Source organism: Neopsephotus bourkii, unplaced genomic scaffold (genome assembly GCF_033783945.1).
Source record: "Neopsephotus bourkii isolate Nb327-2 ecotype Australia unplaced genomic scaffold, CSIRO-AGI_Nbou_v1 NB_38, whole genome shotgun sequence".
NCBI lineage: Eukaryota > Metazoa > Chordata > Aves > Psittaciformes > Psittacidae > Neopsephotus > Neopsephotus bourkii.
The window spans coordinates 1,466,315-1,481,157 of NW_026900555.1; the positions used below are offsets into that span (position 1 = coordinate 1,466,315).

Sequence of the window (14,843 nt, forward strand, 5' to 3'; positions counted from 1 at the left end):
CAAAAAGAAACTTCAGATTCCAGGTTTTTCTCCTGCTCTGCATTAATAAAAATCCAATGAACTGGAGCATTTAGCTGGGTAGTTACTAATGCCTCTTAGTCAAAACTGAAGTCTATTCCAAACACTTAGAAGGTACATGTGAAAATGAAGTAAGGTCAGAATGATTTATCACAGGAAAAAAAAACCTCAAGCTGCTTGTAAAACATAAGTGGATAGAATTTAGGCAAGCAGTCTCCAGCCTTTGTGGGAGCAGGCTTAGACTACAAAGCCCACTGCCAGCCTCATCTAGGCATTCTGTGCAGTGGAGGTGTCTGACACTCACTACCCCGGTGAGAACCTGTGGAGGATCCACCACGGCACTGCTGTCATTGCTCAGCAGCACCAAACCCCATCCTCATGCAACAAATGAAATAATGCTGGGATCTCTGTGGATCAGCCCTGAAAGCAGCAACAGGAAGCGAGGAGAGCCTGGGGTGAAAGCCCATGGGACCACTAGTGGTGCAAAAGTCTCTGCTCCAGGCTGAGAAGGAAAATGGCTCACACTTCTTATCTGAGGGGTCTCCCGGGCATTACTCTGTGTAAACAACTGCTCCTGATAAGTTAATGCAACATTGCAATCAACAGATACAAAAACATACATGTTCAAGTAAAAGTATTGTCCAGAGATTTTCTTTTCCATTTTGACCAAGGTTTTAAATAAACACATTAATCTCATTCAGTCAAATTAAATAACTCAGCAGTGACATCAGTATGAGTCTGAGCACTATTGTTGCTAGTGGGAGAGTCGCCAGGACTATGTGTATAAAAGCAAAAGCCATGCTTTGCAGACCATGTGATGTGGTCTCAGATAAATACATTGCACAATTTCCTACTATGCTCTCCCCAGTTTCTTCTTTTCTTTCCCCAATTCAACCAACATACAAAATATAAATACTATTAAATAAACAGCTTCCAAATAATATTATTATCAGAGCATCCTAGTTTAATGTTATTAAATTAGATAATACCGTACACTGTTCAGCAAACTAAGCCCTGTGTGGCTGGGCTTAGATACTCCAATATGAAATACCTAGGCAGCTACAATGCTCAGGGCTGTAATGACAGAGATGTGAATTCATAATTTAACAATCTTTCAATACAGCAGTTGCTTAAACTGTACGCCTTTTGTAACAGGCAACTACCCAACTGGAAACTTCCAACATTGAGATGTTTCAAAGCCATGTTTGATGTATTTTTTGTGCTGATGATCCATCATGTTTCTCAGTGCTCATCACTTTAGAGTGGTGGAGGGGAGGGAAGTGTTAGTTTTAATCCATACCCCCACCACACGTATTAAGTCCTGGGCCATATCATGATGGAAGTTCCAGTCTAGTCATCTCTATCTCCCTCAGTGATAGTATGGTGTGGTATCATGATTATAAGTCAGGCATCATTCAGGGTACATCCCTAACACAATTACCTCCTCTGGGACTACAAGAAAGGCTTTGTCTATCTGTCAGGTAAGGGACTAGTGAACACCAAATGCAGTCAATCTTCCATGCTGCAAGTCTTTATTCCATCACCAAGTTTAACCTAAGGCTCTTTAGGGAAGAGCCAAAAGACATTATGGCACAGACCCACCCTTTCATTTCTGTGGTCTGCAGGAGAAAATGGGACAGGAAATGCTTCCACCAAGTTCACTGGCTCCATTCTCCCTAAACAGACAGTGCCTACCTTAGCTTTGGAATGGCTTTGGTCTGTGCCAGAAGTACTCTCCCAAATAACTCTTGTGCATAGTTCAAGAATTAGTTAGCAGGGACCAGAGGCCACTCCTAATAAAAAGTCTGCACAGAGCCACTCTGTTTTGGAGGGTGAGACAGGCACTGCATGGAAGTAAGCCTCTCCACCTCAGCTGGCCTCAAGGCCAAGAACAGTACTAGGCATGTTTAATTTATTAGTATGGAAGCAACATTCTAGTAGAATTTACTTGGCCATATACATGTGTCCAAATTGTTGATACTCATATCTGTCCTACTCACCCTCAAGTCCGTGAACACCTACTTGGGAAAAACATGCATGCACATGTCATGGACCATTCCACTTAAAACTAAACATCCACAAAAAAAAAATACCAAAGTCAGGCACTGCAAACAGCTAATCTTGGGTGAGATGAGTCTCACCTCAAGTCTGAATGACTGCTACGCTAACACCCAGCAAAACAGACATGAAGTAGAAGGGACTAGAATACTTTCTCCTATTCCTAAGCTTGTGTTTAACCCTCCAGTGTAGAACTACCCAGTAGGTCCTCAGGTCAGCAGGAGAAATGTGTTACTTCAGGAACTTCACTGCAGTAACTTCCACTGTACTACTAAAGAACCTGAAACACCAAGAGCAGAGAAAAGCAGAACAAACACCATCATTGCGGGCTTACTGTTTCCTAACTGCTGAAGTCAGTAAGAGGGGTTCCAGAGCTCATGGAAATTAAATGTGCCCTCCTCTGTCTCATGTGGCAGCACGCTAACACCTCCACTGTGGAAAGATTTGGGTAAATTTGGATTTCGTTTAATGTAAAGAGGATCCACTCTGTCAGACCTGCAGAATGCCTGTGCAGGCCAACATGCTGATGAAGTTCTCTCTAATTGAATTCCTATGGGTACAGCAGGGGAATTGTACCAGTCTTTGTTACATTTCATTCTGAGCTTCACGCAGAAGTCAAAAAGGAAAACCTCATTTATGCTAACGAAAACAGACTTAAAACACAATTATGCAAAATCAGTGTTCAGCCTTTCCCAAAAGCACATCTGTGCACGTGTGTGTAAGAACAGGTGTATGCAGATGTGTGCATTCAGTGGTCTCAGAACAAAGTTCCAATCCACTGCCTCCACCCGGATCGCCTGTCTCAGCTAACTGAGCCGTGGGAAGCATGGTTCAGTTTCGGAAATGGCTGACATCATCAGTCTCTGTGGCACTGCAAAAGCTCAGTAAGGCCACAGAGGGAGATTTCTCAGAGGGTCGTCTAGACATACGCTCTGCAGTTCTTGGAGATCCATGCAGCAGGGAAATGGAGTTGTGAGACATTTATAGCTGGAAGTCTGCTGCTTGGTGACTAAATCACAACAGAATTGCAAAGGAGAACATTAATTCAGTCAAACGACATGAAGAATGTTGAGAACATGCACTTGGTCAGTTATTTTTACCTAGCACTGATTTGGTTACTTTGACCTACTATCAAAAAGAAGCATGCAAGTGTTTTCAGTATAATTGAGTCTTGATTTGATTTCAGATGTGCCCAGCAACCAGCATGCACACAGGACTGGCAAAGAACTTCCCAGGACACATCATCACTGCAGCTCACTATGGGGACCCTCCACACCTTAGCAGGGGAAAGGGCTTTAAAATAAACAAAGGTGTGTCCACAAACACTTGGGCCTCAAATGACCAATGAACCTCACCAACCTTGCCCTGGGCCTGCTCACACACCCGAAGCCTGAAGCACCAACCCTGCCAGCAGAGATCTGCAGGTATGGCAGGAGAGAGCTCGGCAGGAGAGGTTTCACATGTGCATTCACTGGGGAAGTGGACACCTGAGCTGCACAGCTACCGCTGCTGCTGCTCCAGCAACCAGCTCATGGCTTGGGAACAGTGGCCACACGTTAACTCTTGACGCATGTAAATCACTTAAAAAGACTCATGTTCTACTCGTGGCACCCAGATCTTCATTTGGGATCCTCCGGAGCTTCTTGTTATGCTTGGGACCCACCAGACAAGGGTGCTGCTATGAATCTATCTGAAACCACTGTCTTTTGCTCCAAACAAAATACAGTGAATGAATTATTCATTACAATGTTACTGAGTCCTTCTACAACCACAGAACCTGACACCCAAGGTTTTAATTAAATGGGATGTAAAGAAGGTTATTCTTTCTTTTTTTTTTTTTTAATTAAGAAACTAATTTTTTTCCTGGTTTGACCTTGGACTGCTCCATTTGAAAACAGCTGCAATGATAGGAGGTAAAGTGCTTGAGACTCAAATTTATCCATGTTTCACACAGCCCTGGCAACATCTCATTTTTTATTCCTATAAGCTTGACTGAATAATGCAAACTTCTGAAACTCATTTTCTTGGTTATTTCTCAAGATTATTCTGAAAGCAGTTCTACAATGAACTTCATGTGAAGACACCATTACCAAAGAGCAAATCTCACAGAGTTTCATGCATCTCCAGCCACTCATCCACCCTGTGGAATCTTCACTGAACCCACTGCCTCCTGGATGAAATAAGGACAAAATATGATGACCGTGCCTAAAAATCTATGACATCCAGATAATTCCTCTGTGCTTGTGGAACTGCTGAAATATTATCTTTTCTACTCAGCATTGTTCAGCTTCTCTTGACAGGAATAGCATATTCTCGTTTGATATGAAGAAGTTAAGATTCAAATATATAAGCTGCACACCTTCACACAGTTACACCAATTTCTATAGGCAAAAAACTGTGTATGTGTTTAAAAGGCATAAATTACATCACAAAAGGAAATGAAATATCCAGCTCACTTTCAGTATGCCCATGATGCTTGACCGGGAAGGAATATACCAGTTCCTGCGATGGTGATGGCTCTGGGTGAGTACATGGACAGATGCTTCAACAAAGCTTTGTCAGTGTGACCTATTATAGGAAGAACAGAGGGGCATGGACATGGCAACAGTATGCCAACGTGAAAAAGGCTGCTGCAGGCAAGATAGGGGCAATCTGTTTCTCACGTGCACTTGAACAGGGAGAACGTAAGAATAGGATAGTTATACATTGGGATAGTTACCACTGCTGGAGCTCTGAGAGTGCAGATTACACAGTCTTCTTCAAGAAATTTCTTCAGTTTACTTTCAAGAACAACAGCATTGGCCTTGGAGAAGAAGAAAACCCCTTGAGATGTGCCCTTCTGACTCTATGTCCCCTACTATGACCAAGCAAAAGAGCCCTGTCTTCAGGTGCAGCACTAGGCTAGGATGACTACACTGGCTCTGGCCCTGGGCTACTTGCATCCTGTTGCTCAGGGTAAACCCAGACCAGAGGGATGGATGTTCTCACTGATTTTTGCCTTTGAAAATCTCCCACAGTATTTGAAGGCACCCCACAAAATTACTACAACCAAAGTCTCTGCAAAAATATGAAACCGGACCAATTTATCACTGTGATCTCTCTTTGACTGCACTTCCTTCCTTGGTATTAATTTTTAAAGGAAACCAGCAACTGTGATGTTTATATGGAGTGAACTGCACTGTATTCATTGGCTGGGCCACACCGAAGCTTCTGAGATGCCATCCCACAGGGATACATCCTCTTCTCTGCCCCACGCCCTGCTCCCTGCGGGCAGGAGGAAGACCCATTCACCCAACCCCTGCCTCATCCTTTCCTGTGGCTGCCTTGTTTCGGCTCAGACCAGCAGCTCTGAACTAGAGCCCCTTTCTCAGCTGCCTTCCTCCCGCAGAACCAGAGGCTAAGAAGCACATATGCCATGGGGGAGCACTGAGGATGTATTTGTGGGAGAAGGCAGGAGGCATTGGAATATGATGGGGAAGTGCATCAATCTGCCCTGTGGGGCAAAAATGTCTTCTCATTTGGTTATCCCCACTCTATAGACAGTCAGTCCTGCATTCCTCACATACCCACCATTCCCAGAGAAACTGTAGCAAAGCCCATCGGTGTTTCTAAAAATGGAACAGTTGGAAATACTCAAAAATAGAATTCCTGCTTTTAAAATAAACGCTGACTTTTCTCTAATACAAAGCATGCAGCCAAGTGCCTCCAGAACAAACACTTCACAAAGGAAGAAGGGGACTAGAAAAGAATTTCAGCTCCTGAAGTTTATATCCACACTAATCAGATTCTGTAATCCTTGTTATCAATCACTGGGATTCTTGGAACCATTCCCAAAAACCCATTTTAGGAAAAGATTTGCTTAGAGTTAGACATTAAGAATGCTGTGAATAAGGACACCTCTACAGAACAACTACTTCACCAAGGACGTGGTGTTTCGGTCTGATAGGAACCTGTCCTTAAAGTTTAGTGTCTTAAGTTGTTAGAAAGGAATGCACTTTTGGAAATTTGGTTGTACATTTACAGTGCACACAGGAGAAAAGGATAAAGCAAATGTTCTTATTTTGTATGGTAGCACATCCCACCTTCTAACAGGAGACCTGAGGGCCAGCTTGGTGAGGTTCAGCAAGGTGCCAAATACCTTAATTTTTGGGGGGAATACAAAGAATTGACAGGAGGCTGGCTTCTGCTGGCAGATCTGTAAGGTCTGATCCCAGCAATACCAACTGGTGCCTGGTTTTCCCCATGCAAGGACTGCATCTCATGCTTTTGAGATCTGCTGTGTAGTTGTGCCAGGTACCTAATGCCACAAAGTCAGAGATAACCTGGGACACCAGGAGTCTGCTGGGGAGTCAGTTGCCTCTAAGCACCCCTCCTTGACAGCCCCCCATCCTTCCTCTCCTGGCTGTAGCCTGGCACAGAGGTTCGCTGCCTGACACCCAGAATGCCATAGAGAGGGGGTGACATGCTTGAAGGGTTCCTTACTCAGTTATGGTGTCAACAAAGCAAGCATCCTTTGCAGACAATTTAACGTCACACAGCTTGGCAAGTGAAATATAGATCAATAAATCATATAGCTAGATCATCAATAAAATACTCAAAAGGAAGACCTTTTGGAAGTGCTTCCTCTCTGACTGACAGCAGGCCTGGAAGGGGAGAAGCACTACCGCTGACCACTTCTTGCTCCCAGGTGAGAAAGCCTGACCAAGGGCATACGAGTGGATACATTTCACACACAACAGGCTTTCCATATACAGCACGTTAGCAGTTTTCCATAGAATTACATTAGCATTTCGTTGTGTTCAAACCATATCACATTCAAATTTATTTTTCCTAAAAGGCTTTCATTGTGCATCACTGTGGGAAATTGCTAATGCATTGACATATAGGTTCTCCTGCATGATCATCCACAGTAATCTGTGCTGATTGAGCCCTCAGTGGTTTGTGAAACCCTGGAGGGGGGAAAAGGGTGGAACATTCACAGGGCCTTTGTCTTGGAGAACTGCAAGAAACAAGAGTGTGGAGGACAGGTAAGCACTAATATTAGTGTGTTTTATCCATCTAAAGATCTGATTCAGTGGCAGGGATTGCCTTGGACAAGGGGCCAATGCTGATATGCACCAGCACTGAGGCATTTTCAACGAAGAATATCTGGGTACGCTTGGACTCTGTATGGAAGTTATTTCACAACAACAGGGCTAAGAACAAAAGGAGCAAGAACTTGTCTATCTAGTTCCCTCCTGTGGGGGAAAAAGAGGAAACAGCTGGCCATTCCCAGCGACTTCAGCCGAAAATGTGGGTGCTCAACTTCTCTGTAAACCAGAACACTTGCTTATGAGATTAAACAGACTTCATACAGCTACATTTGAGCCTGGAGTACAAAACGAGGGCTGGATTCTCTTTAGCCTGCAAGATGACATGTCATGCTAACAACCAGATTCAGAAAACACTGAGCAAAAGGCAGAAGTAGATCTCTGAGTCTTTAAAAGAAACATCTCTCTCTTCTGCAAACCCAACCCAGGAGTCCAAGACATACCCTATCTCTTCAGGGCTGCTTCTCTCCTTCTCTCCTGCTAGCACTCAGCTTTGCCCCTGCAGAGCCTGTCTATCCCATGCAGCTTACCACCAGGAAACCTTGGTCCCAGCATCAAGCCCTTTAGGACTTGCAGCAGGGCAGGCATGGGAGCCGCAGGCTGCTGCCTCACTCAGGAATGAATTTGTATTTTTCTGCTATAGATGTCCCTGTGAAGGCCTTACGCTCTATGTGAAGTAATTCAAGATCTGTTGATGAGAGTGAGATAAATTAGCTACCTCATATGTGCTGCAGGGTAAGAAACTGCACATTGGCAGCTGGGTCAGAGTAATTTGACAGAAACAAGGTTTGGATAGCCCAGCAAGTAACCATAAGGGAGTCTGAAAAGCCACATGGACTGCCTGTGCCTCCAGTCAATTCTGTGGGATCGCATCCTGCTACAGGCCTCTGAATAAATGGTTTTCCCTTGGGTGCCTCAATTTCTGCATCTGTCATACAGGTACCCTGACTGGGACAGCTCTGTAAAGCATTATGAGATCTTCTGATGAGGAGCCATGCACAAGAACGCTTCAAAAAAGAAAGAAAAAAAAAAAAAAGGTTTGTCAAGGAAAGATAGGGCACAAAAACAGGCAAAAAATAAATAAGTAAAGTATTGTTGAAATGTATTGACCTCAGCAGCAGCATTAATTACATTATAAAGGATTATTCATCACACAGAGCTTTGCTATTAGCAGAGACAGCTTTCTGGGGAGGGTACCACCACTAGTTCCCCACAGCACAGCTGCATGACTAAGGGCACCAGCAGACCAAACAAACAGAATAACCATGATCAAGAAATGACCAATTTGACTTCTACTGTAGCCACGTAATGAGGGTGAAAGGAAGCCTAAAGCAGAACAAACTGTAATGATCCATGGATCTGTTAATTTTCTTTCCTCCTCATTTCTCTCTTTCAGTGGAGGGCCAGTTTGAGGCCAGCAGTTCCGGGGAACTCTGGAAGTGTGGAACAGTTTCAAAGCCTAAACAAAGACGAGGCATACAGAGAGACTCCAGAATGGGAGTCTGCATGGAGGCATTTCAGAAAGAAAAGCAAGAGACGCAGAATTTTGGCAGGGGTCATGCTGACTGGGAGCAGAACGTAGGTGGGAAAAAAAAGCTCGTTGGGAAACAGGAGGTTGCAGTATCAAGCTGGAAGGTTGCCACAGTGTGGACTAATGCTTTGGCAGCTACAAACAAAAGGAAGGAGGAATGTAAGAACTAACATGAAGAAAAAGTGTCAAGAGATATCTGGGAGTACCAAGACCTGTGAGGAAACAGAAGAGGTAAAGATGATGCTAAGTTTGGCAAAGGGAAGGATGATGATACTACAGACAAGGAAGAAGAGTGGGAAGGAAACAAGTTCTAGAGCAAAGGATGTGGGAAAGAGAAAGCATTTCTCCTCCCAGTCAGAAACACACCTCGATCATAATGCTGTCTCAGAAAAACTGAAATTGATTATCAGATTTTCTTCGTTTTGTGTTTTTATGTAGAGGTGACTGTGTAAACTGAGAAACTAACTCCACTCTGTGTCCACCTCCACCATCTCCTTGCTATGCCCTTGTCCAGAGTAGCTGAATCTCAGAGCAAACTGTTCAGCCTTACATATAAGATGTTGCAATAGTTCTTGCAGAAACCTGAAAATGGTGCTGCAGAACGATCTGTCTAAAAATCACATAAAATTTGGGCACATGGTATTTCACCTGCTTCAATTTAAACACATGCATGTATTAGTCAGAATCTCAGTCTGGGCTTTGACCCCTCAGTCTGTTAGATCCACTCATCTGCAAAAGCACAGCAAGGTTTTCAGGTGGTATAATAAATACACAGGGCTCTAGACTCTTTAATTCACCTCCTTGTCTGTAAAATTCCCACCGCATTAACCACTCAAACATTACAGACAAAACATAAGATGGGAAATAATTTGGGATATTTTTGAAAAATTAATTTTATTATACTGTATTCAGAGTCTAATGCTTCCTTGCAACAAATGTTCTCAAAGACAGTAATAGGACATCTATGATTCTCTCAAATTGTCACTGCTATTACTATATTTTGCTGTTAATGTACAGTAACACTAATGATTCTTTATACCTGCCTGCAGCAGGAAACCAGGCAGTCTACCAGAACAACCTTTCCTATGTATGCTTGTGCTGTGCTGTTTTCAGTTAAAATATTTATGATTGGGGTTTTTTGTCTTTCTTCCCCATCCCTGCAATTATTAATTGTAAGGGGCATAGTGCACAGCAAATGGAATCTCTGTACACTTTCACTCTACTTTTTTTGCAGCAAATTACCCAGAGCATTTCCCTTCTGCCTCCCCTTATTCTGTTAAATTTCTTTGAAACAGGGTGCCTAGAACTGCTGATGGTGGAATTACTGTGAGCCAGTATCAGCACCACTGATAAACTCAAACTAGTGTTTTGGTTAGAGGTCACTCATAATTAGTAGTCATTGTCCTTTGAATTTAACAATGGAAAAATAAAACTTTATAGAGACAGATTAGCCTGGCCATCAAAATTACAGCACTTTAGCATTCAGGATTACATGAAACACTATCTCCTGGGCTGATAACAGCAGATAGCTAAGGATTCAAATGCAAGATGCAGAAAGTCTGTAAAAGAATAAAAGGAGAGAAAGGAGGATTAACTGTCCAGATGTTATGTGATTCATTATATTGACACTTCTACATTCCTGTTTTAGTGGGTTAGGCCTTGTCTTGTGCCTATTGAAGGCAGCGGGGGGGGAGGGAGTGGGGAGGAACTACCACCAGTTTGTGTAAGAGCACCTTCCAAACCCCAGGAGCTACCCAGTTTCTCTACATGCATCCCCACCTTCTGCAGATATTTGGCATGTGTGTGTGTGCCTCTTAGCCTTGGGCAAATGTGTTGATAAAATATTAATACTCGACTTCTTCACAAAGTTGCACAGTTGACAGCTTTGTGAGTATTCATTTCAGTTGCTGCACATAGGTAAAAGCTTTTATCTCCAACTCATACCAGTTTACAAATCCTGATTATCATAAGCATTTTTGATAAAATACACTTGACCCTTATTCCAGGCATTTTTGTGGAATTACTCTTTATCAGTTTATGTGCGAGTTAACAAAGTGAAGAAGAAAACGTTTTCAGCTCCATCCCAAAGGACAGATGGGAATGGGAACTATTGCCAAACTCAGTAAATGCAACACAAGATATCCTTCTTGATGCAACTCACTTTAAATAGACTTTTGGGCACATTTGTTTTGGCTACTATGTCAAATTAACTCGATATTAAAAACAACTAAAAAAAATCAACAAACAAACCACAGATATCCCCAGCCTCTTCTTTAAAATCCAACAGGAAGCAAACATGAACAAGCCAGACACTGGTACTTATCAAATCTGAAAGAAGGGAGTTGTCTAGCTGTATTAAAACGGATGAGGTTTGTCTGAGTGATGACATTTGTCCTACCATTGCTGAGGGGAAAAATTCTGCAGCACTTTCTTCAGCTTACACTCCTGAAGATGAGAAGGTAACTCCACTGCACAAATGCATGTATGCATGCATAAAGATGCACATTTCCACACACTGGAGATACAAAGTAGCGAAAGTTGTGTTATCTGCAGTGTCCTTCCCGAACCACCACAAACTCGAATACATTCCTGAGCTGAGCACATCATTTCCCACTTCTGCCCAGCTTCATTCACTGAAAAGTTGACCACACTGGGCTGAAAATTCTTTGCACTAATTTATAAAATGCAAACAATTAACAGCCACACACGTGCGTGTGTGCACACATCCACGTGTGTGTCATTTATTTTTATTCCCACCAATGCCTCTTTAAAGTAGACCTGGTTAGCGTCAAATAAATTTACCCATAAAAGCAAAGCAGGGAAACACAAAATTACTGCACAGTATCCGAATTGTTAGAAATGATCCGAACTTTGTATTCCCTCCACTTGGAGCTACCTGGACATGGAGATAAAATGACAATAATTCATAATTTCCATATCGAGGGCTATTGTTTTTGGAAATTTTGGATACTTGCTAACAAGTAACGTTCAAACTTCGGAGCGAAGAATAAGAGAGTCCCCGTTTGTATCTGGAATACAAAACCAAATCCCAGCAATTCTGCTCCGTTTTGCTTGTGAGCGTGTCCAGGAGCGGGATTTCTTGAATACAAAATAACCTCTGAAAGGAAAAGTATTTCCAAACGTGTCATGTGGGGTTTTGTTGGGTTTGTTGGTTTGGATTTTATTTTTTCCTCCTACTTAAATTAGAAGGCAAGAAACCCGAACAGCGGGAAGACTTGTCAGCGTTTAGCCATCCATAAAAACGTTTTTTCCCCGCGCTCCTCCTTTCGCTCGCAGCCCTGGCGTCGGCTTGTCTCATCGCACTACTGCCCCAGCCCCCGCCCGCACACCGACCGCCACAGCGCAGCGGAGAAGCCAGCCGCGGGGACGCCGCGGGGACACCGGGCATACGGCGGGAATGACGAGGGCCGCCGCCGCCCCGGGACCCCGCGCCACACCGCATGGGGAAGGATGCGCAGCAGCCCCGGCGGGAAGTTTGGGGCGGCGGCTGGGGGACTGTCCCCGGTTCCCCCGGCTCCTCGCCCTCCCTCGGGACGCGGCCGGGAGCCCCGTCTCTTACCTGCCACCACCGGGCGCGGGATGGGGTATCGGCGTGTCGCGGACTGGAGCGGGGCTGCAGTTGCGCGGCGGCGGCTGGCCCAGGGCTCAGCGGCAACGGCAGCGGCAGCAGCAGCCCCGGCCGGCGTCAGTCAGGCGGGAGCCGCCAGGCTGTATTAGTGCGCCGGGCTGGACCGCGGCCAGCTCCGCCGCTGCCTCTGGCCCGCCCCTGCACCCCCCCCCCCGCGCCTCCCCGCGCTCTCACAGACATATACATACACACTGACACACAGGCAGGCACAGCGCACCTCCCGGCGCACACGCGCGCCTTGCACCCCACCATACGCTGCTTTCCCCCCCCAGCTCACCCCACCTCAGCCGTGGAGTTCCCCCCTGCCCAGCACAGGGTCCCTCCCTTCACAGAGTTCGCCCTACGGCACAGACACTGCACACAGAGCCCACCCTTCGCACAGCCCCGGCTCACACGCACCCCGCGCCACTGGCAAACACACTCGCCCCTAGCCCAGCGTCCCGCCGGCGTGCAGCCGCCTCAGGCGCCGCCATTTCCCCTCCCCGATGCTCCCCGCTGAGGGGGAGCCCCTGTCCCTGTCCTGCCCGGCGCTGCTCGGAGCCCAGCGCGAGCCCGACGGCAGAGCGTGGGCCTGGGGCTGTGTGGGGTCGGCGGGTCTTTTCTGTGTGATCGTGGGGCCGCTGCTCGGTGCCTCCGCAGCCAGTCCTTCATCCATGGCCCCGAGCGCCAGTCTCTGAGCACCCGAGGGTGGCCACGGTGGCCAAGTGGGGCGCGGGACATCATCACATCCGTCTTGCACCGCTCCGGGTGATGCTGACCCAGCTGCTGGACACAGGCAACAAACTCTAGCTGTGGGGTGAGACTGGGAAGATGTTCTTCTGGGGCAGCTGGACGACAGCAGAGGGATTTGGGGGCCAGGCTGTGCAGAGGCCACCGGCCTTTGGCTTCCTCGCCTGGACCCACAACAGGGCTGCCGCCTGCGTGAAGTGTCCTACAGAACCCCCCTTTGTCCGCCATCTGGGGCCGTAACAGCCAGCCGCTGGGCTCCACCAACTGCCGCTGCAGCGTCTTCAGTTTGCTGCCCTGAAAATGTTCCTGGCGATTTCATGAGCTGGGCTTGTAGGCTCTACATTTAGCTTTTAACTGCAATGAGAACAACGACGACAAAACCGATTCATAAATAGGATTAGCAATACCTGCACAGGGTTTTTGAATATTGCTGTCAGTTCATGGGACTGGCCAGAGAACAGCAAACTGCAGACACTAGTGAACAGATGCATTTCCTGCTTGAGATACTACCTATTAAACCCTCATATTACCCATGAGGAACCATTTCTAGCTACATAGCATATTGTATTAGCTGTAATAAGGAGGGGATGAAAGAGAAACATCAGGGAAGTCAAGTGGCTTCAAGGACACTAGAAATGAAAGGCACTCATGAAACTGGGGCTGTAGGCAATGCTAGGAATTGAGCCTGAGCCTGGTTGCATTGAGGGGTTCCAGTGAAATTGCACTGAGCTTCTTAGGTCGATAATAAATATGATTAAAGATACCATCCTGCTGACATTTTCACCAATTTTTTTTACATTGTAAAACATGACAGAAAAGCTAATATTGTTTGAGTGGACATCAAAAAGCCGCAATGGAATTACAGCTCCACAGCACAAATTTATTGAGGCATGTGTGTGTGAGGGTTATGGTGGAGCAGGGAGATACAATGTAGCACCCTGAATACCTCTGTTTCCCATTTTGCCCCCCCAAAATCTTAAAATACTATAGCTTCCCTACTTCTACGTGAGACTATACTACAGGAGACTTCTTGACAGATGAGTGGCAGAAGAGATGCTGTTATTTATAAATCACTGTAAACATTAATAAAATACCAATCACACATTCTAACTTGGCATGACTTGACATTTTATATCCATAATTCTGATAATTTTTAATTTAAACACTTAAGACATCACACTGCAAATGCCAGACCCAAGGGCTCTCATCCCCGGGTTCTGCTGGGTCTCGCTGGGTCTTGTCCAGGTGTTGAAACCTCCAGTTTCTCATGCCTCTGCTCACAGTTGCTGCTGCCAGGAAAGACGTGGCAGGACAAGGTGGATCTGTACTCTTGCCTCTCTGGTGCACAGCCTGCTTACTGTCTCCAGCCCATCTTCATTGTTAGGGTGATTTAAAATACCCCTGCTGCTACTGGAGTGATCGCAACTGGTGGGGGAGAGCAGGAGATCTGCTGCCTAGACTTATCAATCAGTTCCTAAATCTTTACTTTGATAGTAGAGTCATATATGTATGTATTTTACTAGATTTTGATACACTGCAGATTATAGAGCAGGGAACACTTTTTTTTTTTTGCATACAGTTATATTTCAGATCACATGGTTGAATATATTCTGGAGTTACCTGTGTTCTGCTAAACCCAATGTATCTTCTCAGAAGCAGGGCTTATATATCCCACTTCTCCTTTACTCTTTCTCCACACACACTTTCAGACCCATCATTGACCCCAAACCCTCATCCTGGTGGCTTTCAAAGCCTGTGTCCTGGCTGT

At 45.4% G+C, this 14,843-nt stretch overlaps 1 protein-coding gene across 2 annotated transcripts in view; it reads right to left on the bottom strand.

Moving 5' to 3' along the window:
• Positions 1 to 12,408, bottom strand: part of SMAD9 (SMAD family member 9) — a 35,918-nt gene extending 23,510 nt beyond the window's left edge. Inside the window, exon 1 of one of the 2 annotated variants that reach the window (XM_061345548.1) lies at positions 12,278 to 12,408. The gene's annotated coding sequence lies outside the window, so the exon portion shown is untranslated. The remainder of the gene's footprint in view (positions 1 to 12,277) is intronic. The other variant, XM_061345537.1, reaches the window with a different exon arrangement.
• Positions 12,409 to 14,843: the final 2,435 nt, after the last annotated feature.